Here is a 27,774-nt window from a genome sequence, read left to right as displayed (position 1 = left end):
GGAGATCTTAACAGTCACACTTTCAATAGAGGGCTGAAGTATACTTTTATAGTTAGCTCTTGTTTCCCCTTTATTAAAAGAAGTAATATGAGCAATCTCCAATTCTTTAAAAAGTGTTAGAATGCAGAAAGAGAAATATTGATTTACAAGGCAGAAGTTTTCACAAGAACATCAGTTATTTTAGTCTGTGAAAAATATATAGCCTGCCTGAAACAACCACATAGAGCTGGATTAGACCTGTTTGAGCAAGAATATGATTTTAGATGTAATACAGAGCTAGGGACATAGGAGTTCTAGTTTTAATCTCTTTTTCTTGCATTAGTTTATACTACCATCTTGTTCCAATCAAATGAAGATAATTTTAAACTAGGAAATGTTACTCAACAGTTGCACATTTTGTTTTAAGCTGAAAAATGAAGGACATAATATAAAACAAGTCCAAAATGTGACATGATTTTACCAGAATTCATATAGTGGGATATTGTGTTTTTTCTAACTATATTGAAAGCAATTAAGTAAATGCCTTTCTAGACCAATTATAACATCTATCTGTGAGTTTTTTTCCTCTTGCTTTTCAAACTAATTTCAGAAGAAACTTAATCCCTTTTTAAGTTTTATTTCTTAATTTCCTATTAGAAATAATATATACAATGTATGCAGTGTAATACCTTATATGGCATTTTAAACATGTATTTAATTTATTCCTTATTCTGTTTCTTTTTTCTGATATCTATATATTTATGAAATCAGAATTTTCTCTTTTTGCCTAATGTAAAAGCTCTCTCCATCTCAGTCGCATTTTCTACATGTCCTCAAATCTTTTTCCTTGTTCCAGTGCATCTTGATGTTGTTATTAATTGCCACTGATGACATCTATGGCTATCATATGTGGGGTCATTAAATATTTTGCACTGTTCACAACTGAAGCAGGCTTATCAAAGGAGATAGGTAAAGTACATGCCCAGCGTTACTTAGGCAAAGAATAAATGTAGGGGCAATAGGTGCTAAACTGTTTATAAGACAGCACATAAGCATGTAATGTAACCTTGTAAACATGCGTGTATCTAATTCTTACGCGTCATCCGTGAAAAAACAGGAAGCTCAGAGTACCTTAAACTATTGCTTTCACCACCTTTTATACCCTTTGAGTATACCAGGCTTGCCCATAGCTGCTTTCGAGCTTCAGCTTGGGCCTATCCTGACCTCCTTTTAAGCTGTCTATTCTCAAATCTAGTCTCAGATGTGCCTGTGTCTTTAGACAATGTTATGGAAGTGGAAATGTATTTTGCATTTTGGTGGTTATACTAAAATTGGATCTAGTCACTACTACTGTTTCCATTCACTTCATGTAATGAACTTCTGAGCAATTGCATGTGGGGAAAAACTATAGCAATATACCCAAGAAGAATCAGGGCATCTGGTCTGGAATCAACCACAGATGGGTATGTATGAACCTTGAGTGTTTTTTGTGTAATGCTCGAGGAGAAAAGTGTGTCATATCCAGCTTTCCCAGACTTGTATTTCAGCCTTGTTATGACAGATAACAGCTCAACTACTAGAGAGGCAAGTCTCTTTTGAGAAACATCCTTTATTATATGCTACATGGAACATGAAAATCAACAAACTTGGTACCAATGTTTGAAAATATACTGAAAATAGCATCATGTTGCTTGGGGACTTTCTGACAACAAAGGCTAAATGTGTCCTTAAAGTAAATTTGTTAGACATTAGAGCTCTGTCTTGCAGATCTACATGTCAGGTATTTGGTTTAAATGAGATTGGACTCACTGCATAAATTGGTGGTTATGCCTGTGCAAATGGGTACATCACAGCAAGAGCAGCTCCTCTTTTGTAAAGTGGTGGCAGAAGGCAGCTATTTGCTAACATCTCTCGCATATCAGTATCAAACATCTCCTGTACCTTGAACTTTGTGCTTGTATGCAGCAGTTTTCTATCTTTCTGTATGTCTAATTAGAGATACCAATTCACATATATAGTTCCTGGCATTTCCATGCTTTCTGTGTCTAAGTGCCTAGGTTCCTCTCCATCACCATAACTGTCATCTTTATGATGGTAACTACATTCTATAGCACAATGTATTTGTATGGAACTGACAAACAAGACTTATGTTACAGAAGAAGAGACCCTGAAGTGAACATAGTATAGAATTATGACTCTTTATTACAGACCAGTCCATTTTTAATCTATTTTTGATGCCAAATTACAATCAGAGCTGAGAAAACAATGTATACAAGTTTTCTATTTCACAAATTCCACATTTTATTTAATTGGCAAATTACAGGTAATCAAATATATTTGCAATTCATAATGTTGCACTGAATAATATCTGTAGAGATTTTTTTTCTTTTAATTTTTTTAAGCAGCGTTATTCAGCCACATTGCCTGTACAATCTTTTGTTTAAAATGGAATATAACACATGTGGACTTCTGATATAAATTAGAAAAAAGGATTCTTTAATATATTCTGCACTATTTCCTTTCAATTTTCTATTGTTGTGCATGTTTGTGCTATCTTAGTTTACAAAGATATCCAAATAAAGTGGAGAAAATAAAATAAACAAGAACATAACAAAGCCTATTCGAAGAAATTCTTTGGAAAAATACATTAGAGAGTCATAAGCTCAACAGTGTGCCCTAACTGAATTCTGATATCATCAAAGAAAGATGAACCTAAAGTTCTTTGGATGTAAATGTGGGACTCGACCAGTTATATAAGCTGCACAAGTGGAAGCTGCAGCAGTCAGTTGTCAGCTAGGTAAATGAAGAAAAATTCAGTTTCAGAGGAAACCAAATAATCATTTAATCAGACAATGTCAACAGTAAAAAGAAATTAGCATAATTTTCCTAAGCCTTTAGTAGTTTAACACAAACATTTAGCTATTCCTTGCTATCATTTAATTCCTCAACTCTTTTTTTTTGGCTCATTTTTATTTCATTTCTCTGATAGGGAATATAACTGTTGGAGGAAATATGAGGCAAAAGTGTCTGCAATCAAATACAACAAATGAGGTCACAATGTTAATGAAATATTTACTGCAATAGTTCATAATTTCAGTAAGAAAGCAGTGTATGTCTCTTTCTTCCAGGGTAACATATCAAAACAATGGACATGTCTAGTCCAATGCCTTCAGTCTAAACAATCCTTACATGTCTGTCATCCATAATAATTGCAGTGAGGCAGTACTGAAGCAATAGTCAATATCAAGAGTCAGATAATAGCAGAAAAAGTTGGGACACCTGAATATGACGCTATGTTGCAGTAAATACTTAAGAACTGCTTGCATTTTTTAAAGAGAGCTTTATTTGAAAAGAGCTTTTCATATGAGTGAAAAAAATAATTTAACTTTGGCACACTTGAAAGAGTTTGATGTTTTGTAAACATGAGCTGCAGATATGAATGCAAGATATGTTCTATTCACATACATTTATTACTGAATTTAAATCTCCACTTCCTTGCATCCTGTATAGGTGCTTATTCCATTTCATAGAGAGTGTAATAGTACAAGTATGATTACATTTGGTAGCATTTAACACCTGTTTTGCATAAAATAAAAGGTTTTCCAGATGGAAGCGATAGAAAATCAATCTGAAAGGCAAAATGATTCATTATTGGAATTAATTTATGGTGCTGTTTGATGTCACAGCTAAGCTCACAGCTGCCAGAAGGAGTGATCCTGCTCTTCACTCCTCACCTCTGGCCACACAATTGTACCCCTCCTTGTGGTCCGACAGCATCAGGCTTCAGGGCCTGCTGTCGAGATAGTAAACCAGGAGAAAATAATTCATGGGTTTTTGTTTGGTGTTTTTGTTTTTGTTTTTTTCAAAACATCTTTCTGTATTTTTGGATGACACATTTTCTTTCAGTGGCAGCTGGCTGCTAAATTGGCTAGCAAACTCTGTCCTTGGTCTGGATCAGTAATTGTCTATCTGACCATATCAAAATGAATAAGGTGTGTTTCAAACAGGTGAAACGCCTAAACAAAACCATAAAAGCAAGGAAAATGCTTGCTCTTATCTAAACATAAATGCAGACTGTAAAGCTCTTATTCAATGCTATGAAAACTCTTTGCACCTGGATGTGTATGTTACGCTGCAGAGCTCACACAGTTAAGTCTTGTCCATGCAAAAAGGCCAGCCCTCCAATCAGACTTTTCAAAACTTTATATCAGAATAAAAGACTTCACTCAGATCTAAAGAAAATGGCTATATAATGAATATTTTCAATTAATTGCCATGCTTGGCACTTGGGTAACAGCTATTTGTCCCTAAACGAGGCATAGAATTACTTACTGGTAAAAGAAAATTGGTTGAAATTGATCTAGAACAATTTTATAGGAATGAATCAATATTATTGTCTAACAGTGAAAAAGTACCCCCAACATACTACAATATTGTGATTATATCAACAGAAAAGTTAATTGGTATATTCAAAGGTATTAATAGTAATTCATATGGATGAAAAACTCTTTGGCAAAATTGTTCACAAAAGGCTATTATGGAAACTTAGTTTTTTATCCTTCAAATGGGTTTTAAATGTTCTGTACTGTGAATATGTCATTTTGACATCAATAGGCAATAAATTATGTAGGTGTGAGATTGGGCCTGTATTTTTTAAATAAGAGGCAATGTATGTTTAAGAGCTAAAGAACTATTGTTGTACACAAAATGAAGTAATGAAAAAAAAGTGCTGTTTTTTTTTTTTTTTAATGTGGCACAAGGATGATGGAAGATAACCCAATGTTTAGAATGTCATGTCATTCAATATATTTTACAATATCTGGAATGTAATGAATAGAAAATGTGATAAAATTTTAGGTAAGGGAAACTAGAAGAAATTTCGAGTAGTGTTAGAAGAATCACTGACAAATGTAAGTGAAATGTTAACTGAAAAAATACTCAATTTGTTTTTGATAAATGCATTAAAATACCCAACAGAAGGAATAATTTGGTCTACTCATACAAGTTTTTTTGTATTACAAAAATAGCTTAGGGCCACAGAAGGGGAAAAAAAACCAACAAATGGATAAGGGAACTATCGCGTTCAGTTCAGTAAAAAGCTCTCCTTAATGTATGGTGATGATATAACATAAATCAAAATAAATATATGAGAACATCAGAATGCTTTAAAAAATAGCATAGAAAATAACAATTAATGTTATAGTTCTATCATGGACTTATGGCATGTAGACACGATGTTGTATTCATTTCCAGTTTCTCTACTTAAAAATAAAGATGGGTTAGGGATAGATTATTAGAAATCTGGTAACACTTCTTTGTAAGCAGAGGGCTAAAAGATTACTTCAAAGGGATGATTAAGACAAGAATTGGCATAAAAATCAGTGACTGCAAAAAGATGGTTTTTTTTCTAGACTGTGTTATCGTTTCAACATGAAATCAAAAAGAAGCAGTTCAATGTTCGTTACTTTAAAAGTATTGCTGATTTTGTCCATTCTTTACTACATTTTCTAGTAGCTCTTTTGCTCCAAAATGTTTTCTAAAGATGATTTATTTCCCTCTGTACCTTCTTCCAACATAAGTTCTTCTTTTTGTTGCTGGTTTTACTTTTTAAACTTTACTGTAAAATTAAGCTGATTTTATGTATTTACCCCAGGCTTTATTTTTTATTTACCTTAGGTGTATTTACTCTTAGCCATTTTCAGTACAATTTTGTTTTGGGTTTGAACCTTCAAGTCTTTAAACAGTGCTTTGTGAAAATATTTTGCCATCTCCTGCTTGCTTGCAATTTTTATTTGCTTGTTTTTAAATAATTGTTGTCAGTTGCGGCTTTAAGATCACACAAATATTTCAAGCAATGATAAACTTCATTTTAATGTTAAAAGAATCAAATATGGTTTTGAAACTCAGTTTTCACACATCGTGGATTTCTCATGTTTGTGCTGAGTTAAAGCACAGTGGGATCAAATTGTAAGGTATTGATTGTCACCACCAGTTGTCACACGTTTTTAACTTGTCACACTGTAGTTATAATAAACGGCTGTGCTCTGTTCTGTTTTATTTTGTTCATAATTCAGGCAAAATATTTGGGATATGGCATTTCAAGTATGGAGACTCTTTAAAAAAATGTGAAAAACTAATTTTGATACACACTTTTTAAGAACTCGCCTAACATGTCAGATACATGTAAGTATTAAGGGAACAATCACGAGGAAAATTCTTGATCTGAAAATTCTGTAGCTTAATTTTTTTCTTTGGCTTATCAGTGATCTGTAAAGACTACAATTATGCACAATTAGTTGCAGTAAACACAAGCATCAATTAATACCAGAGGATTTGAATTTTGGAGTTCATTTGTGTTTGCACAGGAGAGATTGCATGTAATAAACGCTAAATTTAGTGACCTTTTAAAGACAGGAAATTAAGCTTGTTTATCAATAGATTTATAGTATCAGTATCAATATTTCCTGGTATTTTTCTACAGAGTGGCAAAACAGATATACAGGCATTGGGGACTGGGTTGTACGTATCCAAAGACAGAACAGAAATGGAAAGCAGGGAGCTCTCCCCATTTGAGCAATGGGCAAGGGCTGCCTTCTTGGAACACTCACCCCACAAAATATTGAGCACTTCCAGTAGCTGCTCTATGAATTCCCCTTCTTTTGAAGGAAGGAGTAATTATGATCTTGCATCAACTAACAGCGAAACGCCCACTTCTTGTCTTTCTAAATCCATGCGTATTTTGTCATTAATTTTTATTCATTTCAAAGAAAGAAAAATTGAGGTTTGGCAATAATCAGGTTGAGCTCGTATACAGTGCCCTGAAGCAATTCTGATAACAAAGAAGTGATACTGCTGTGACAAGTAAATATAGCTAGCAGTGATTAGCAGAGCACTGCGTCTGGGTTAGGTCTTGGCTTGGTTGTTTTGGAGCATCTCTCCTGATAGGAAACAAGAGATTATTTTTTTTAACTTAAGAGCATCTTTTCTTATTTTTTACCTATTTTTTGGCCAGAATTTTTTTGCAGTTTGTTTCTATAGGTAACAGTACAAAGATCCTATTTGATTGGTCAGAGTAAATATGTAAGTTCATGACTTTAAGCTATCATCCTCTCATTTTTGAGGTTAATGTAATGTTTATTGCTTGTTCGTCTAAGATGAGATGTAGATATAACTTTTGAAGATGGGATTCTCAAGTGGAGAATCTTAATGTGAGTTGAACACTAATTTTCTGACATCCCTTACGTATTTTGCAGGGTAGTTCTTTGGCTGATTATGTGGCACAAGAAACATCAGTACATTTTGCTGGGAAAATTCTGATATTTCCTATCTCATTTTTTTTTCTAATATATACTTTGCAGTATAGCGAGTACTGTCTGACCTCTGTAGAGATTTAAGATGAAGAAAACTTGGAAACTGGAACAGATAGGAGGAAAAAGTTAACACAAATATTTCAGACAAGATCCACGTGATGGGGTGACCCAGACCCAGTGCAATTCACACTTACAAAGTTAATTTTACTATATTTGAATTAGCAAACCTTGTTGTTTTGCACTAATGATAACAGGACCTCATTCAAAAGAATAAGGACCTCATTCTTTTCAGGGAACCAAGTCCTTGACCCTTGTTCAATTCTAGCTATATTGGGACATAATTAATAAAATAAGTAAAAATAATATTCCAGCTATGCACTTTACTGAGGTATTGAAAGTAAACTGTACTCAGAAATACTAATTCAATTAAACACCACGATATGCAATTTGTTCAGCACAGGAGATTTTACGTATCCTCATCAGCAAAAAGTTAAAAGTACAGTGATAAGCTTGTATTACAAAAATTCAGCATCCCTGTGAAAAACTGCCTCCTATAGGATCCTCCTGTGTGAGCTGTGGCAATAGAGCTCAATGTAATCCAGTTTCTCAGGATGTAGATTTGACTCTTCTGTTATCTAGAAAGAGCTCATAAAACTCTTCTTCATATGCTGTCTACAGCAGCTGCTAGCACATTGGTCTTTCCCAATAGCAATACTACCTCTTGCAAGTTATATGAAATTCAATGAACCTGTTTGAAGGATTCCTCTTTGAAATCTGAACAAAATATTGGAGCATTCATGTTTTGTGCTGCTGCAGAAAAAAATAAGAACACTGAACAGTAGGTTGCAAAGAGGTAATGGATATATTGTCAAACCATTGAAGGCAGGGTTTTTTTAAAGGATTTGCTCTGACATTACTAACATGTGAGATCCTAAAGAATCAGGAAACAGGCAGGGCAAATCTTAACAATAGTGTCCTTTAGTCACACAAAGGATCACTCTCAGTATTTTATTCACATTAAATTAATGTTCCCTGTCTTAGGGAACAATCTAATTGAAGACAAGCAAAATAACTGTAATGACTTCCAATAAAAGGAGAAAAAATGAGAGCAATAGGAAACACAAGGAATAAATGATTTCTTTGCCTAACTGCATGTTTCTTTATCAACATGGATACATCATCTTTAAAGACAATAATACATTGAGTCAAGTATCTTCTTTGTAAGTAAATTAAAGAATATTATTCTCCGAAATCAATGTATCTTGTCCTCTTATGCCTTAGACAATTTAGTGCAAATTATTCATGGGCAAAAGGGCTTTGTTTAATGGTTGGACAATTCTCTTCAGTTCATAATGAATAACTTCGAAAATGTATAGGTGGGCTAGTGAGCAATCTTATCAAGTCCGCTGTAACCAAATAAAGTATTTAGACCAGTTAATTAAAAGAAGTCATTAAAGGTGTATACTTGCAACAAGCAATTATTGAATAGAAAATAGCCTTAAAATGTAATTAAGTTCAACTGTTTCTCCCTGTTTACCAAGATTAATTTATGTCTCCTTGCCAGCATAATGTAACTTAAAGTTTTGTAATTTGACACTGTATTTTAAGACACAATTATCATCTTCAATTTCTAATCATAACACAATTTCAGTTTTCCATTAAATTTATTACAGGAATAAATGAAATCCCATTTCTTTAGCTATGCTTTACTCATTTTTGTTTCACCAGTGGATGCTGTAGACCAGGTGATTTTGTTACTGTTGGAAAGTGAAATCTGAATCTTAGTTTTTCAGTATGAAGAAAGCTAATGCTGAATCTGTAAGATACTAATGCTGAACATCAGAAGCATTTTAATTCTGAAAATACTGACCTTGTGCAATGGATTATGCAAGTTATGTGCTTTTATGCAGTATTTGTAATTTGCTGTTGTATAACTTTGGTATGATTCTTAATAAAATTCTTGGGAAGGTTTGGAACAGATTTGGAGGTTGCTGCCATTGAGTGCTTGAGATTCTGTTATTGTGTACGGTGTTAGGGTTATTAGGTGGGAAGGGTATTGGTTTTGCATAAAATGGCACTGTTTTAGTCCAGAAAACCACCAATATTACTCTCTCCTCACCAAACTCAACAAAGCAGACCAGTAAAAAATAAATAAATGAAAACATAAACACTTGCTTAATACGTACTTCCCGAGGGCCACTAAGAAACTGCCTCAGATTAGTTTTGACAGGAGCACATAAACTATGAAAAAAAAACAAAAAAAGAGATGGAAAATGCAATAAAGAAAGTGAAAGTGTGGGGTATGATCTAGAGAATTTGTTGTCTCTGGTGAAAGTACTTAAACACCCTTTTTGCACCTCCTCAGCAGCACCGATAATATTGTAAGTTGTTCTAATATCTGAAACATCTTTGCTTGTTTTTAGTAATATGTTGTAAACAATAGGGGCTCCTGAATAACAAATACCTGAGATTACCCCAGCCCTCTTGCTCATTCCCACCTTTGAAGAGAAGACTAGTGCAGGGCAATGCCGAGTGCAACATGGCTGGTGTCTTGCTGCCGCTTAGATGCGAGCCTGCAGTGGCTGAGCTGAAAGGAAGCATGTGGACATGCTGTGAGCCAGTACTGGAGAGTCGTCTTCTGATTTGTCAGTTTTGCAGGGGATTTTTTGTTTTTTCTTCATTCTATAATCTTAGGCTCAAGTATGAGCAGCTGTAATGCTTTCATTGGCTCAGTACTTCTGTGATATGGTATTACAAGCATACTTACCCTGTGAATAGGTAAACTATTAGCATTCCTTTTCCTTTTGAGGATGGAACTGTAGAAACATCTTTAACATTTACAGTTTGATTTATTACCTTGTTAAGCACATTTACTGAGGCAACTCTTTAATTTTTGTCATGACTCAAGAAAAGTTTTATAAATTTAAAATGTTTACCTTGTCTGAAAATAACCTTTTTTAACTTAATTTATAAAACAAGTTATAAACTGTACATAGTCATTCAGGAAGCCCTTTTTTTTTCTTAACAATTTTTAGATTGTTACCTTCTGTTCTTTTTGCTTTGGCACTGAACTACTTACACAGTTCTAAATACCTAATTAACTCCATAATTAAGATAAATACTTTATACTCAAATGGCTTCTTTAAACACACAACCAGTTGTAATGCGGCCACTGTCCTACATATCAGAATATAAAATATTTTATTGTTTGCATAGCACTGATATTAAGATATTATTACTAGTTATCTAAATTTGCATACAAAATGTTTCTAAGTATACCACTTGAGAGGTTTATGCTGTCTTTGAATATTTAAGTATTTTTAATTTTTTCACCTTTAAGAGAAAACATGAATTTGCAATAACCAAAATATCTTCCAAAGATAAAAGAATCCCTTAATGTTAATTAAATGGATGTTTTATCTTTGAAATAAGATATTCTCTGTAACATAATGATTCATATGGTTGTTTTAAAATCTTTTTTACTTGAAATACAGGGGGAAAAACCCTGCTTCTACAATAGTGTTTATGGGCACCGGGGGTGGGGAGGTGAGCGAGCGGCTGTGTGGTGCTTAGTTGCTGGCTAGGGTTAAACCACAACATGGTAACATATTCCCCAAATGTTATTTTTCTCTAAATTATCCATAGTGAAACCTGCTTGAATTTTCACAAGTACTCTTACTTGAAATAGAACTACTGAATAAATAGAATAGAAAAAAATGGGGCTTTTTTATAGTTTTGCAAAAGATTAGTCTCAGTGGTCTCCCTCCCTTTTGATAAAAGGCTTTTAGGATTACTTGCTATTATTTATACCATTTAACATTTTCATTTAAACATTGCTTGTCAAATATTCATAAAAAGTAACGCGATCAGTACTTATATGTGTATTTCAAAACATAACACACAACATGTTATATGATGTTATAGTGCAATAGAGGCTAGAAAGTGTGTTTTATTTCCTTTGTAAACACATTTACATCAAAGCAACTACAGTTTAATGCCCAAAGGGAGTTTATTTCCCTTTAAAATGATGGGAACTTCCCAGATTGAAAGAAAGTATGTCCCAAAAGTTATTGTAATCAATGATTCCAGTTAATTAAATACCTGCCCCAAAAGATAAGACTGTAATTTTTCCTCAGTAGCAATCTTAGATACAAAATTGATTGCAATCATTTCTTAACGTTTTGTAAAAATACAAACAAATTTTTAATAACTTGATGTTAAAATGCTTTAAGACTTATTCATGATAGTTATCAAAATAATTTCTGGATAAACTCTGGAGTGTATAGTAAAATAAAATAATATTTTAGACAATGATAATTGATATGTTGATCAGAAATCAAAGGATATTAAGATTACATTTCATTTTAAATGTTTTACCTGCTCGGTCATGTGTATGTAATGTGAATTGGTAATGCATCTGCTATACTAGATCATGCTACTGAAAAGGTTATAATCCTTATATTATTTTTCCTATCCAGTAAATTTACATAATTTTCTCACCACAGGAATTGAATTTCTGTTTAATTAGGTATAAGTTAAACATGTGCTATGTAGTTTCTCCAATTAAGACTGAAATGTACCATTCTAGTTATATCAGCACTGCTTACATTCAAATGGTGGCTCCTTCTTATGTATCATATCAGGCCCAAAATCTTTGAAGCCAAACTAAAAGGGGACGTGACAGTACGTGACTCCTCTTTTTCTATTTCCAGGATCTGGAAAGGAAAAGTGACTGAGTTCACAGCATCCCAACCTAAAGCCAATTCCATTTTCTGAATTTGTTTGTCTATACAGTTCTATTTTTTATGAGATCTGACATTGGCAGAAAATTATATTCCAATGAAAATGCATTTCAGTTAAGATTTTTCTAAGAGGTACACTAAACTAAAGCTGCCAAGCTATTTTCTTTTAGCATTGTAAGACAAAATTTAATACATAAAAATGTGGAAAACGAGTACTTTTCCCTGCTAATTTATGTCTTTTCTAGCCATCTCTTCCTACAGTCATTAAAGCAGTTTTAATTACCATATTAAAATACCTTGTTAACTGGCATTTTTATAATGGTTCATTTAAGTGGTATACATTTTTCTTAATGCATAAGGCCTATCTGCTGAGCAGACAGACAAAACTTAGATTATCATTAGAGTAATTTCTTGAATCTTGAAAATATGTCTAGAAGGCAAAAAGAAAAAATCTTTCAGTCTTTATATATATTAAAAAAGACAGAAACATATCTATTATATATAATATCTAATGTATAATTAATGTATAAATCAGTATATAATATATGGTATGTAATTAATGTATAATATATACACCTATAATAATAATGTATAATAATACACCTATACAATGGTTGGATATTTCAGAGAAATTCCTCAAAGTGGGATATAGGCAGTAAATCTACTATAAAATTGTTTTGAACACACAGATGGTGATGCATGATTTTATTGTTGCATATATTGATTTTATTGTGGTACAGTACAAATCTGCCAGCAATAAAATAGAATATGATGATAGCAAAATGTATGAAGAGATATTTCACTTCATGCATAATGAAGAAAGTTGTTGAACCAATATGTTAGAAATGCATGATTTACAGAAAAATAATGACTTGTTATTTCTTACTTATTCAGCCTGTGTAGCTTAAGTTTAAGAAAAAACCCCAACCATTTCAAGTATCATCACTCAGGTCAGCTTCAGCAGTAAGCATTCCTATTCTTGTGTGAAATACTGTTTGTGGATAGTGAATAGAGAACCTCAGGATTTTGTTTCCTACATTTTAAATATTTGAACTCAAATGATAAACCAAAAATGTACAGTCACTGAAACACTTAAAAAACTATGATTACATTGCATGTTTGTAATACCTGTTTCTCAAAGAACTCATCTAGCCAGTACACAATGCCCACCCCGAACAATTTTCCCTTTTCTCTTCCATCACATCTTTTACATTATCTTATGCAGTAATGTTTCATATAAGTGCTTCTGACATTTTGTGCTGAGACATAAGAAAATTGATAAAGCTTCTCTAGGAATGCTACCTTCTTCAGCAGCAGTTCTGCTTTGTTTTGCCAACTGAGAAATGTGAACTCCCCATACTTTATATGAGCAAAATGGGGGGAAAGATTCATGCTGATGATCTGGGAGCTGCTAAATCACCAGCCTGCTTCTCCAGCTGACCAACAAGCAAGTAGAATGTGATACAGCTAGGGAATGATTTCTATTCGTTTTTTTCAATGGTAGACGCAATATATGGATATCTATGACAATGACCAAGCCAGGAGAAGATTGTTTTTGCTGTTTAGAAAACTCTGTGATGAATTGGCCATTGTCAAGGGGATAGTGTTTTCCTTTTTTGGTTTAATGCATGGCCCCAGAATGAGATTTCTAAAGCTTCATAGTCTGTCCTAGTGACAAATTCTCGGTGTAGCTAGCCCTCACAATAAAAACAAAGTTTTGCCTATGAAATGCTCTCTCCTCCAGCATTTACAGTTTTTTAGTCTAATAGTCAAACCTCAATTCCTACCTCTTTATGTGGATTGTTAAGCTCTGAGAAATGGCTGAGTATCTGACATGAAAGTCAATTTTTGCTGGAAGATTTATATTTTAAAAGAGAAGTTGAAAAAAAAGTAATGAGTCCAGAGGAAGAACTTTTTGTTCCAATTTCCCAAAACACACAAGCAGTCTGTGGTTTCTATTTACAGGGCAGGTATGTGTTGGGTGAAGAAGAGACTGCAAATAATTTTCTGTGTGTTGTATCATTTAAACACAGACTACTGAAATCCCTGGAGTTTCAAAAAGGACCTGGAGATACATTTCTCTTTCAGGAAATGTTATTGCATGATGACAGCCAGGATACAAAGGTGGCACTGCACAGCTATGATACCATGAAACAGGAAGCAAAGGGGAATAAATGGAGACAAGAAAAACATACGTCTCCTTTATACCCTTCCTCATTCTTCCCCCACCTCCCCGAGGGTGCAGCCATGCCTTCCTGTGCACTCCCGGGGAAGATGACAGTCCTCTGACTTGCTTCTGCCATCATGAGAATCAACAATATTGCATTTGCTGCACGAGATTCCCCCAAGGGGTGGAATCCTGTAGGTGTACTCGGAGCATGTAAAATATACCATGACAAGGGCACAGCTCTCACAAAACAGCATGGCAGCTGTCATGTTTGTTGAAAACTTGGCTAGAAGAGTACGTGGTACTTGTTTTGGACCCTTTCCCTTCATCCTTAATACTAGGGGGATGCCTGGATGCTTTTCCATTCTCCTGAATGTTTGCCCACTTAAATCTCTTACCATAGACTGTGCTAATCACCAGGTTACTGTCAAGCCTTGCATGTGGGAATATGCTTTCACAGCCCTTCCTTGAAACTGCTTCTCTTTCCAGAAAATAATTTAAAGATTCAGAGATAAAATGACAGAGAAAAGGAAAGAAAGAATAGGTAAGGAGCACTGGGATGGGGAGAGAAGGGTTATTCTTGGAGCAGGGACTGTTTTTTGGGGCAGGCTCTGAGAACAACTGCTGGCTTAAGCGTTGTGGGTGAGGAGAGCAGGAAAGCACCATCCTGCTGGAGCTCTGCTCTACACTCCAGAGCACTACATACCCAAAAGCACATTTTTAGTTCTTGGTCAATTATAAAATTGAAACCATAAGGATCATTGGACATAATGTCTCTTTAAGGATACAGGCAGGAGTTAGTCAGTGATCTTGATAACTGATACAGAGATATCAGCTGCAAATTGCAATTATATGTATTAATCCTCCTAAGTCTTGTTACAAAACTAATCCCTAAATCAAAACTAATCCCTAAATGTTTTCCATGTGGGTAAACATGCAAGTCTTCATTCACTAAAATACTTTTACCAAAGATTTTGGTATGAAGTGGGTTCTTTTATATGGTATAGAAAGGTGCCAATAAAAAACACTGTAGTATGAGTTTAGTGGTGGGCTTGGCAGTGATAGGTTAACGGTTGGACTCGATGGTCTTAAGGGTCTTTTCCAACCTTAATGATTTTATGATACAATAGTTATATTTCGTTTCACAATGCACACGTTACCTTACATTTCTAGTGATTCCCCTAATATATGAAACAAATAATTTGTTACTCTGCATCAAAAGTACTGAAGAATGAGTATTGTGAATTTTATATAAGCAAAAAGCACACAAATAACCATTGTTGCAAAAGTCAGATCTGCCTTACAGCCACGCTTTCTATTTTCTCAGTCCCCCTAGAAGTATTCTACATAGAGACTTGTTGATTTTTTTTCATGATGTTTTTTTCTTTTTATAGGAAATTGCCAGTTAGTGAATTTAAAGCTTCTTTTGTGGAAAAATATTGATACTGATGAAATGGGAGTCGTGAGGGTTTCTCACATTCAAAATGGAATTTCTGCTTAGAATGGGAGAGAAGCAGAGACACATATTGCAGAACTGAGCAACTGTTTGGGATAGCGACTGAGTCCTCGAAAGTTCAGATGGACAATATACTGCCCAGGCTAAGATGTTTTCTAGAACAGAACTACATGAATTATTTTTCTATGGCCTGTACAATTTTGTAAGTAAATATTGATTGAACTGGACTAATTCCAAAGCATAACTAGCACGCACTGTTATAAGATTTGGCAAAAGACAAATTCTTCATTCTGATTCAAAACTGGAACTGAACCTCAATTTCATACATCTCAGGTGGATTCCATAGCATGCATAAGGTTGCTGAGAACATTTTTTTCTCCCTCTCCTAATTCATCATTTTGGGTTGGAATCTTTAAGTCAAAAATTTTTTTTTGGTAGCTTTAATGCTAGTATTTTTCTGAAGGTTAAGCATTGACTTTGCTCCCAGTGAGTCAGGAAATGGACTGAAGAAAGGTATTCCGCCTCACCAATAAACATTTTATACTGCTTGGCAATTGTAGACAGGGCAATAGACCTCTCCATCCCCTCAAAATTTAAGAAAAAGTGTTAGAAGTTTCAAATATTTGTGTTACAGAAAAAAAATCAGAAGTCTTGAGTAAGTTAATAGAATGGGAGAGCTATTGCCCTTCTGTCTCTCTCCCTTTATTTTTTTTCTCTCTTTATATACACATATTTATTTAGGATATATTCTGTTTTCTGATGTTACGATTCTAGCAATACTTGCTATACTTTAATTAGGAAATGACAACTAGCGAGCTAACTTTTTTAGCTCAGCATATGTGGGTATGTACAAACTCATGCATAAACATAAACCAAACTACCCTTGTGGAAAAAAGGCTAATACCTTTTTTAGAGCATAAGTGAAAAATAGCAACCAATGAAAACTGAAGACTGCATGATCCTAATTGCTGAGAGAATGACTTATTTGTCCATGCCACCCAAGAAGGCAGAAAGCTGAGGAGTGGGTGGATACATGAGTAACAAAAGATAACTTTACAGTACATCAGCTCTGAGAGTTTAATGCACTTGTTTTAAAGCATGAGTGTGTGGAGGCGTATGCAGTGACAGGCATAGAGGTGTGTCTATTATGCAAGTGGAATGAAGCCAAGCACAGAAGCTAGGGATTTTTTTTTCGTCATTGACTTCAAACTCCCAGTTTACATGCAGTCTTATAAAAGCAAATTTTCAATTCAGCTAACAGCTACTGCTTACACAGTAACAGAAGTATGCAAGGATACACTAAATCAATGTAAACGATCTTAGTATTTAGTAATCATATTCTTTTTGGCCTTGTAAGGGGTGCTCTTGCCTTGCTCCCCTTCATCCTGACTTCTGCAGCAAGGATCGCTTTCCTGCCTTGTCATTTTGATTGGATTAGTTGTGAGAACCTTCACATGTCTCCACGAGCTCCCCCTTTTTAACATGTCAGATACTGTTTTTTGATTCTACTTTTAAGACTCTTTAAGACTCTCTTTTCTCTTTCTATAAATTTGTTTTCCAGTTATGAGAAATCACTTTAGGCCCCCAACTGGTAAATAATACTAGTTGCCATTGCTTCCCTGCTAAGCCTCCAAAAAAATACTTTCCTAGCATTTTTCATGATGCCCCTGAAGTGCAGCAGACTGACTTTATAAACATCAGCAGACTTCACAAAAGTCTCCTTTGCCATGCTCTCTACAAAAAGCTCAATATATGTTTGCCAAGACCATTGTGAGTAGCCATTTAAATGTGTGATACACTCAACTTCATTTTACTGATGAAAGGATTTACTGGAGACCTCTGTTGTGGTTGGCTTTGGCTTTGATTAGACATCACCTGCCTTCTCTGGTCTTTTTCACTGTAGCTTTGACACGTTGTTGCTTTTCTTTGACTGTTAAAGTTGTGTGAGAAGACCATCTTCCCATTTTTGTTGCTTATTAGAAAAAAAGATTCAACCAATCAAGCATCAGCTTGTTATACCCATTTTTGCAACATGCAACAGTCTGGTTTTGTCAGTAGAAATGAGAAGTATTCACTATTTCAAGGTCAAATGTTGCAAGAGAAATGTCAAAGACATTTGAAAATCTTTGAAAGAGCCGCAATTCATTAATCTTCTCAAAGAAAAGATTACAAAGGAGAGAATAAGCCTGCCTGACTACTAAATGGAAGGAGAAGTAGGCCAACTGGAATTAAGTGCAATAAGAACATAGTAAAAATGACAAAAATCTTAGACAATATATTGTTGTTAAATAGATCAAAACCCAGGATAAAAACAGCAGCTGTTCTGAGAATGATGAGTTGGAATATAAGCTACAAATGATGTATGGAGGAGAAAGTAGTAGTGCCTACAACTCTAATGCCTACAGCAGCAGCTATTTCTCATTTCCTTTCCTCTGCACCCCATTAGCATCAGCAGCAGGAGTAACACCTTCCAGGAACTTACCATCGTCCAATGAAGAAATTATTTAACTTATAGTCTTCTGTGTTTGGGACTCCATTGGCAAGTGACAAATCATCTCAAAGAGTGAATAATATTGATCGTTTCTTCCTGTGTGGTTAACAACAGTCAGGTTATGTGAAAGTCTTTCAATGATAAGAGGAGTTGAGGTCATACTGCTAGTTCTACAAGTACAGTACAGGCAAACCAAAAAATCAAAAGTAAAAGGAAAATTAATTCTATAGAGCAGGTGCATTAGGAGCATTATTGAAAGGGAAAAATAGAGGTAGAAGAAAGGAAGTGGTAAGTTTTTAGATCAACTTTATTATTTTCAAGTTTCTTGACATGTGCATAACTAGAGACCCATTTCAGCCCTGGGGAAAAAACAAAACAAAACAAAACAAAACAACAAACCAAACAACTATTTAGGCAATTTTATTTTTTACCTGGTCCCACAATGAAATACAAAGGGACATTGAGTATCTTGGCTCCTATGGAGACTGCATGAAGAGTTAGACACCAAAATGTGACTCTCAGATTATGTTTACAGTAGAGAAAGCCAGTCAATGAGCTAGTCAATGGCAAACACTGAAAAAAAAGAGAAGTCACATAAATTTCTCCTTCTTCAAAGCTCCTTCCTCTACAGGCTTATATCCCAAATCCCCTTCTGGAAGACAAGACTGAAATCCTTCCATTTATAAATAGCGCTGGATTTGTTCCTTTAAGAGGAGGAAAAGATGGTTCGTTCTCTACTGAAGAGAAAGCACTAGCCAAGTGAGAAAGTATTTGGGAGCTCAACAGAGGACATAGTTTCCATCCTTCCTACCTTTTAAATTTTTCACTTAAAAACAAATACCAATGGATTCAAGGGCTTGAACAGAGAGCGCAAAAGAAGAAAGGCCCTTCATGTTGGTCATAAAGACGGTTGTTTGAGTGGAAAATATCAGCTCCAGTGGTTTTATCAAGACCTGATTATTCATTTTACCCAATACCTCTAAAATACATCCCAAATAGAAGAAAGTCTAATGAGAGACCTACAACAGGCTCTGAATTGTCCTGATTGTTTAGTTTGGTGAAGACTCTACAAAACTTTAGGTCTTTGAGGAACTCAAAAATCAAGTCGAGGTGCCTAGCTGAATCTGCTTGTCTCAAAGCATAGATAACAACTATACAGATATTTTCTTGACTGCAGTTTTTAACTGGGATATCTAAATTCTGCCAGAAATTCTTACTTTCCATGTATGGGTAGTGAATTTTGGATTCTGAGAGATGGAGTTTCATTGTGTTCATAATGTTTTAATCAACCAAAGTAGATCATAAAAACTTCTAATCTCTTTTAAAACTGCAGTTTTTTTATTGTCATATGGCTTTGGTTGGTAGTGTTTATTTATTCGTTAAGAATGATATTAAAAAAAGTAACTAAAGCCCACTTCATATGAAACCACTCTATTTTAAGTTCCTCCTCCTTCAACTTGTTTTGTTAAATAACACACTGAAAACCTCTTCTGTGCTAAGACATCTAATTCGATTGGATACTGAAAATCATAATCTCCTTATTAAATTCATGACATATTTTAGCAACCCCAGGTCTGACTAATGGTTTAGGGATCCTAAAGATGACAATTTTCTGTCTGTTTTTCCTATGGGGGATAAAAATCTTGTTTGAGTAACATAACAAAGGTAAATTTAGAGTAACTGCTTCAAATTTGTTCCTGTTTTGAAGTTTATTCCTTACATATTGCACCTGGAAAAAGGGTAAAAAAATATTGCAAATATAAGCTTGTTTATCTTTTTTTTATTTAATATATTTATTGGTCTTTTAAGAAAAAAATCACATGACCCTATAAACCCTTGACTCACGCAATATTAGACCAAAACAATTACAAAAACTCTACTATGAGAAAATCTCCTGAATGTCTGAAGACACCACAAGAGCGTATCCACCTATTTTTTCTACAAACCAACAGATTTTATATATAGATATATAATATATGTATTTTTGTGTATAATATAAAAAATAAGTATATATCATATATTATATACGTTATATATAATGCATAGAAAATATACAAATATATACAAATATGTACTTCATATAAACTATTCTAGTCTCAGTTGTATAAACTGTAAAAAATAGTTCATGATAGTCTTTGGTAAAAATAAGAAAAGAAAAAAAAAAGGCAGTGGAATACGGATGAAGCTGAAACATAACTTTATTTTAGGAGTATGAGGTTCCCTTTGTCCTGAGGTTAATTTTTCACACCTGTGTGCAATTCATTCAGGTTAATCCAGTGCATGTGATGCTTTAATTTGTAACAAACTCAGAGATGATAACTTGCAGCTGTTCTTTTAGATATGCAGTGACATAAAAGTAGAGGCCTTTGAAATGTGAACTTGAATGTTTCTTGATTTTGAACTGGTAGGTGTTTAGAACTGCTATCTAATCCTTAATTTGGATGACTGTGCCTTACTAGTATGTGAATATGATGAAAAAGAAGATCTTTTTCTTGTAATCAGGGTAGAGCTGTTTTATCTGTAGTACTTAAATAGGTTTGTTTTAGTGACTATTTCTGTGATTGTTTCAAGGTTTATGGAGAGAATTGGAAATTAGATTTTGCTTTTTTTTTTTCCCTTTTTCCAGTTAAAGTAATAAATGATATTTTCATTTTTTCTAAATTTCAAATTTTATGTAAAATTTCCTCAAACTGATCTGTTTCTTTTTGTTGTTAAATAATCTCACTACTCAAACTTTTTATCACTTCCTAGTTTTCAAAGCCTGACTGTCAGAAAACAGCTTATAGGGTTTTTTTCTCCTCTTTTTCTTATTTTGGGGTGGTAAAAGTGGTTTTTCTGTTCATAATGAACAAATGTGTTAAAAGTCTTGTCAACTTTTCTGACAGATGTGAAAATCTGATTGATTCCTGGCATGGATGTATTTTTCCCCACTGAGGGGTTTTAATTTACTCATTTATTCTCTCTTCCTTAGGGAGCAAGCTGATATGAGAGAGAGGAGGAGGAGAAGAAAAAAAAACCCTACTACAAATTAAGAAATGTGTCAATATATGCTATCTTTCACTTGAGTGTTAAAAGAAAAAATGAAGATAGACTAATTGCTGACGTTTCCAATGTAAGGTAAGCATTTATAAACTCATTGATTTTAGTATGGTGCAAAAGTAGAGAAAAAGACTTTTTGGTATGGTTAATTGTTGGGTAACAGGTTCAGCTGGTCTCAGTACAGGCTCTGTACTGAGAAATGTTGACTATTGTAAAGATCTTTACAACTGTGCAAATTAAAAAGCAGTACTATGAAATATCTGGCAATATTTTAAACTCGCCTTAAAAGAGGATTGACAGAGGGTCTGAAATCCCTGTGTGTCTGACAAAGGGATTGGTCGACAGTTGTTCAAGCTTAGGAAAAGAGCAATTGTCCAGCAAGGCTTTTGAGAAGTCAGCAAGAGGTTTTCTGTGGACAGGCTAGATCTATTTAAAGAAGTGTCTACTTGAAATTCTTATGAACTATTACAAGCCAGAATTAATTTTTCCTATGTTGTCAAAATTTGCTTTTCTGATTCATATTAACTTTAGATACAGTTTTTCAGTGGTAACCTCCTCCTCCTAGGATCCCCTTCACACTGCAAAATCCTTAGTTCAGTTAGTGAGCTGGCTGGACAGCCTTGACTGAATTTTGCCTTTTGTTTGTTCTTATGGTTTAGCCTGTGGTGTCTATGCAGCAGACATTATGTAAATACTGTTTTGGTTAAAGTGGTCTGTGTTCAAATAAAAACAAAGCAAAGAAGCAAAGCTTTACAATTTGGGCAATAATAATTGTTTTGTTACTGTGTGTTTGGTTGCATTTTGCCATATTCAGAAAGGAGCAGCTTGTTTGGAGAGACATAAAACTTCCTGCAGGATTTCAAAGCAAAGAATAGTTTCTCTTTTGTTGCTGTGGCGGGCCTGACTAAAGTTAGGATGTTTCTTTCCTGTCTTCTGAACATCAATGGCTCATCATGGAGAACAGGAATATTCCTCCTGTCATTGCAAAGTTACGTATTTTGGCTTGCCAGAGCTGTAAGGGGCAAAAAAAACCCCCATGATGCTATTTGTTGCTACTTGTCCCTTGTCTTCTCTACAGTCTTTTACTGGCTCCAGCTGTCTTCAGACTGTGTTCTCAGCCAGTTTATATTGATAAGCTAGAAAAGTCTGTGAATACTGATTGCAAGTAGCACAGAGCAATAATGGCAGATTTGTTGGAGAGTTGCAATTAATGACTACATACATTTTGGAAGTTTTACTTCAAACCAGCACTACTGAGGATTGTGGACTGAGTGTCCATTAGCATTTGGAGCATATTTGGCGTATTCCTGGAGCACATCTTCAGATTTGTTTTTGTCTGAAAGGAATCCAGTTTGTCCACTCCTAGACCTCTCCATGGAGTGACACAAGGCACAGTACATGGGTGATAGGGAGATGTGCTTCAGAAAACTGTCTTGTTCTGGTAAAATATTTAAGTGGATGGACTCAGTGCAAACCACAGTCTTCCTTTCTATTGCTTCAAACTACAGAGTCTATCTCTCCAGTATGGAAATGCTTTAACTTCCCACTGAATTTATGGGGAAAATGAGCAGACAGTGAATTATTTAACACAAGAAAAATGACTTGGTTTCTTTTCTGAGAAACTGCCAAACTGTTTTTAATTAAATTTTCTAAAAATCCACAGTCTGAAGCTGACACTGGCAAAAGGAATTTCTGTCTGTAGACTTGAGTTTGGTGAAATTAATGACAGATGAACCGGTGTAATACTGGAATGCTGAGCTGTCTTACAGACACTTTTGGTATGTCTGCTGGCTAAAATACCAGAGGAAGGTGATATTAAAACAGCTATTCCTAAAGAGATGGTTGAAAAAAATATTGTGTTAATAAACTAAACTTGGAGTCTTAAGTATCAGCTCTCCCAGCACTTGCTGTGTAATTCCACTTTATGACCTTTGATGTATTTACCTGATGCATGTAGACAGACCTCGAGGGGTGCTTCTACTGTAGTCACAGCTAGAAATGTCAATATTCATAAGAAGTTAAATGCCATGGCATGTTTTGGCCTCTGCTAGCTCAGTGATATCTTCAGTGAACTTGATTTCAAGTGCATATTCATAGCATATATGTCTTCGTGTCACTTGTCTCGTTTGTGGAAAATGTCAGTTTTTGGTGATGCGTGTCTTTCACCTGTGTGCATACGCAGAGTCCATACAATGTGGTCCATACTGAGGTTGCCTCAGGTATGAGTAAGCGCAAAATAATACATAACAAGACCTATCAGAAATCATAAGCTTTATTGTTCATACTTCAAAATAAAGTAGCTTTAGTTCTAGGCAATGTCAGTGTACACATTTTTCAACAGCACAAATGACATTGTACAGGACCAGAGATGGCAATATCAGGAAAAACATCTGAACAGATTTTGGAGATAAAACTAATTCCGCAGGCCACCTGGACTGAGGTACAATAACGGGTTAGGGGGGACAATACTGCCACAATTGAGACTTTATGGTTCTGTAAATAAAGTGGATCTCATCCAGCAGACCAACATCCTTCAGAAATACTACATGCAAAAAACATTTAGTAAAAAGGTTCTAAAAACAAAGAAAAAATGTAATGACTTACAATGGTTTGCCTCCTGGCAGTGTGAATTTCTTTATACTGCAGTACAATAGAAAATGGACTGGCTGGCTATCAAGCATGTGAGGTGGTTAGCACTTCCACTGAAATACCCAGAGGTTGTATCTGTATGGGAACAAGAACTTAAAAGTAAAGGTATTTGCTAATTAAGCCTGCATCCATTTTAAAATGCTGATTAGTACAATTAATCTGCCTCTGTGCTTGGAGGCTACGGGGAGTTGTTGTTTTGATGGCAAAAGGTCTAACAATAGAAAAATGAAAGTACCAAAGGCCTTGTAGGAGGCATATTGGTGGGAAGAGAAAATGTTTTAATAAGAAGTGTATTGTCTTTGAAATATATACATGTATTCATTATTTATATGAATATATAAATGCAGATACATTTACTCATTTGCATTTCTGGAGTATCTTCCATGTGGGGATTTCAGTGCTTCACAATAGTTTAACAATAAAACATGAATGTGAGCAACAGCATATTATTTATGTGTAGATTTGAGCAATGCCTAGAGATGTCTTGCTATAAATCAAGACACGCCCCCATTCCTTCAAAGGAAGCAAACTAGTTCAGCTCTGTGTCAGCCATAACGCCGTTTGCCTAAGTTATGCCAAATGCTTGATCTAACTCAGCACGCATGCAGTGGCAGTTGAGGTACTTTACATATAAACTATCGGGGAAGAAAGCAGGAGAATTCTTGTGTCAGAAAAAGAATGTTTTCTTTCTATTCATGTCCTATAACACAATTGACCACAAACCATTTCTTCTAATAAATAAAATGGACCTTGATGTAAGGAACCTACACCAAAGTTTGCCCATGTGTATGGTATTTAACATTATTCGAAATAGTTTAAGGAAATCTTACTCATCATTGACGTTACAGTGCAGCTTTTTTCTTCAAGGTATCATTTTCAGTAAGCCCTGTCAATACCGCTCTAGAAAGACTAAAGTTATGCCGTTCTGAATCCAGCTTTAAAATGCAAAGGCAGAACCCTCTTTAAGTAAAGTGTCAGAATCTCTTCAGCTTGATTTCTTTCAGCAGTGTTTCCAATGGATTTTTTCTGCATTTAATTTTTGCCTAAATGTACATTCACTCTTCAGAAGCATGGCAAGGCAAAAAGAAATGGAAATGTATTATGTTTTTATTTGTATTGTCAGGAAAGGATAACAGACACATGAAGGCCATCTCTGACACTCGAGTTTTGTGTTCAGGGTTATGTCAACAAAGAAGCAAAGAACCAAACTATGGTTTCTTTAATGTAACTTTGTAACTAAACAAGGGAACAGACTGTGCATTCTGAACATGATTAGTTTACATTTTAAACTCCATTTATTAAAATATTTTTGCTTGGACAAAATTCACCTTTTGTACCAAGTACTTTGTAAATGTAGTTTACCATATCTCTTAGACAATATATGATTATTTACTATAGAAGATATTTGTCTTTACAGTTAGAGTTTTTAGAAGCTATTGCCATTGCTCCCTTTTGCAAGAAGAAAAACATAAATCTGTTTTAATGTTACTGCACATCCTGGGTATGTCCACAACATTACAGAACAGTGAGGACAATTTGCTACATATACAAGTATTTGAAATTGGAAAGTATGTATATGTTGGGCATGTAAAATGTTTGGTTCCTTTAATCTAATCAGAGACTCAACACCATGACACTCATACCTTAGTAGCTGTAGGCCTTCCTTGGTAGTCTGACTGTCCTGCTTAATGCACTGTAGCAAAATCTTGACTTGTAATTGTTAGTATCTATTTTACACTTGTGACTCTGTAAAGAACTTGAAAAATGTCAATTTTGAAAAGCTAGGGATTGGCACAGACTCCTCATAATTTTTTTTGTTTGACTTTTAATAAAACTGGGACTGAGAGGGTGGATGTCTTCTCTGAGGTCCAGTAGTGCCAGTCACTTTCACTCACATGTACCTAGAGCCAATAGTAAGCTAGTGCAATGGAAGAGGTGAAATTTTTGAGTAAAGAGTGAATTATAGAAGTAATTAGATCTTTAAAAAATGGTTTAAAAATAAAAAACCCACATATTACAAGACTTGCAACTTATCAGACTTTGCTTCTTTTCTCTTTGTTGGCTTAAGACTCAGACTGAGGAAGTGCTAGCACTTGAAATAGGTGTGGCCTATGCTCATATAATTTAAAAGTTTTTTTTTGTTTGATCAGTTAGTACAAGTTTGTTCAACGTATTAATACTGTGGACAAACTCAAGGGAATTAGTGACCTATGGCCCATTTTCCTTTACAATTGGAGCGACGTGACTTCTCTATGTCAGCTATTGCAACTGTTACATGGAAGACTAATAGATGGGTTTACAGTGGGTTTTAAACATGACAAATCTAATGACTTCAAGGAAGCTAAGAATTTTTACAACCTAAGAATCTGTGCTGGTAGGAGGAAATATTGAGCTGTTAGCTAACTCTTAAATCAGTCCAGCGGATGTGGAGAAGCATGTGATGGGCTCTGTATAGAATCAATGGATTTCTGGAACTGATTTATGGCCTTTAAACATTAGGGCTTCACAGGATTTTACTGTCCTCCTTTTCCTCTCTCTTTTTTTCTCTTTTCTTTTTATTTTGTCAAGTATTTAATGTATCGGCATCATTCACAAATATAATGTGAAGAATGAAGGATTCTCCCCTCCCTGCCCTCGAATTATTTTCATGTGAAAGTTAGGCTTTTGATTTTCCTATTTTTTTCTTTTAAGTTTATCTACCAAAGTGTTTGGAAAATGGGTGAACTTCTGTTCTGAAAAAAGTCTGAAAGAATTTCACTTTAGAGAATAACACACACTCAACATAGAAGAGGCTATACTGCTAAAAACTGCCTAATGCCCTTTATCCTTATCTGTGATATTTCATCTTTAAACATGTCTGCAGATTCAGTCTGAAATAATTGATGTTTCCAAAAAATGAAACAATGTGAATGCTTGTTTCCATTAATTTTCCTTTAAAAAAAGGGGGGGCAGGGCAGGATATTTAGTTTATTTTACACCCCTCCCCCCCCCCCCCCCCATGTTTTGTTGACTTACAGGGACAAAATGTTCAGAAATCAGATTTTAAAAAATCACTTTAAGATAAGTTTCGAGAGCGTTATTCTGGTAGTAATATCAAATGCATTGATAAATGTGGTGATTTTAGTTTCACAGTTCCTGTGTTTATTGAAATCCTGGAACACATATCACAGATTAAATATTAAAAACAGATTTTGTAATGTTATATGCCCTAGAGAGGCTTAATAAATCTAACATAATATTTTCATTAACCCTTTCATACTCAATATTACACTGATTTCAACTTTTAAGAACTAGTTTGAGAGGATACTAATCATATGCATAGGAAAGCTTGCATGGAATGGGTGAGGAGTAATGAACTGGGAGATAGAACAACACTTTCTCTGCTTAAAATGCAAGGCACCAGTCATAGCTGATATGTGGTACAGTAATAAAGAAGGTGAAATAAAGATAGTTATAGGAATAACTTAGCCTAGTGGTTACTATGCTTACTTTGGTTGCTTTGTTTAAGTGTTTGTGAATCAAGGCAAACATACTTTAATATGGGTTCATACTTAATGAGCTACCAAGCTGTGAAATAATTCTTTCAGAGGAGAAGTTTTTCCCATTGGTATTTCACAGATGAGAAACTAGTTTTTTGTTTTTGTTGTCTGTGAGCGGAGTACATGTTGAATTTGTTAAATTTATGGAAGATCTTGGCTAAAATATTTCTAGTTCATGTCTCCTTTTTGCCCTGATTTATGGAATTTAACTAAGAAATTAAATATGAACTTTGGGTAAGGAAATCTCTGGTTTAGAGCTAGAATACTTACTAGTACCTGACACCATTAAACATGAAGAACAGTTATAATTAGTAATGAAAACATTTATAATTTTTTTTCTTTGTTAAGGGAAAGATTTAGACCACTCTGCCTTAAAAATCTGTTTATGATAATTGAGTTTAC

The sequence above is a fragment of the Platalea leucorodia genome, assembly GCF_965183815.1.
Source record: "Platalea leucorodia genome assembly, chromosome: 2".
Taxonomy (NCBI): domain Eukaryota; kingdom Metazoa; phylum Chordata; class Aves; order Pelecaniformes; family Threskiornithidae; genus Platalea; species Platalea leucorodia.
The sequence above is the reverse complement of the archived record's forward strand: the minus strand, read 5'-3'. Positions refer to the sequence as shown.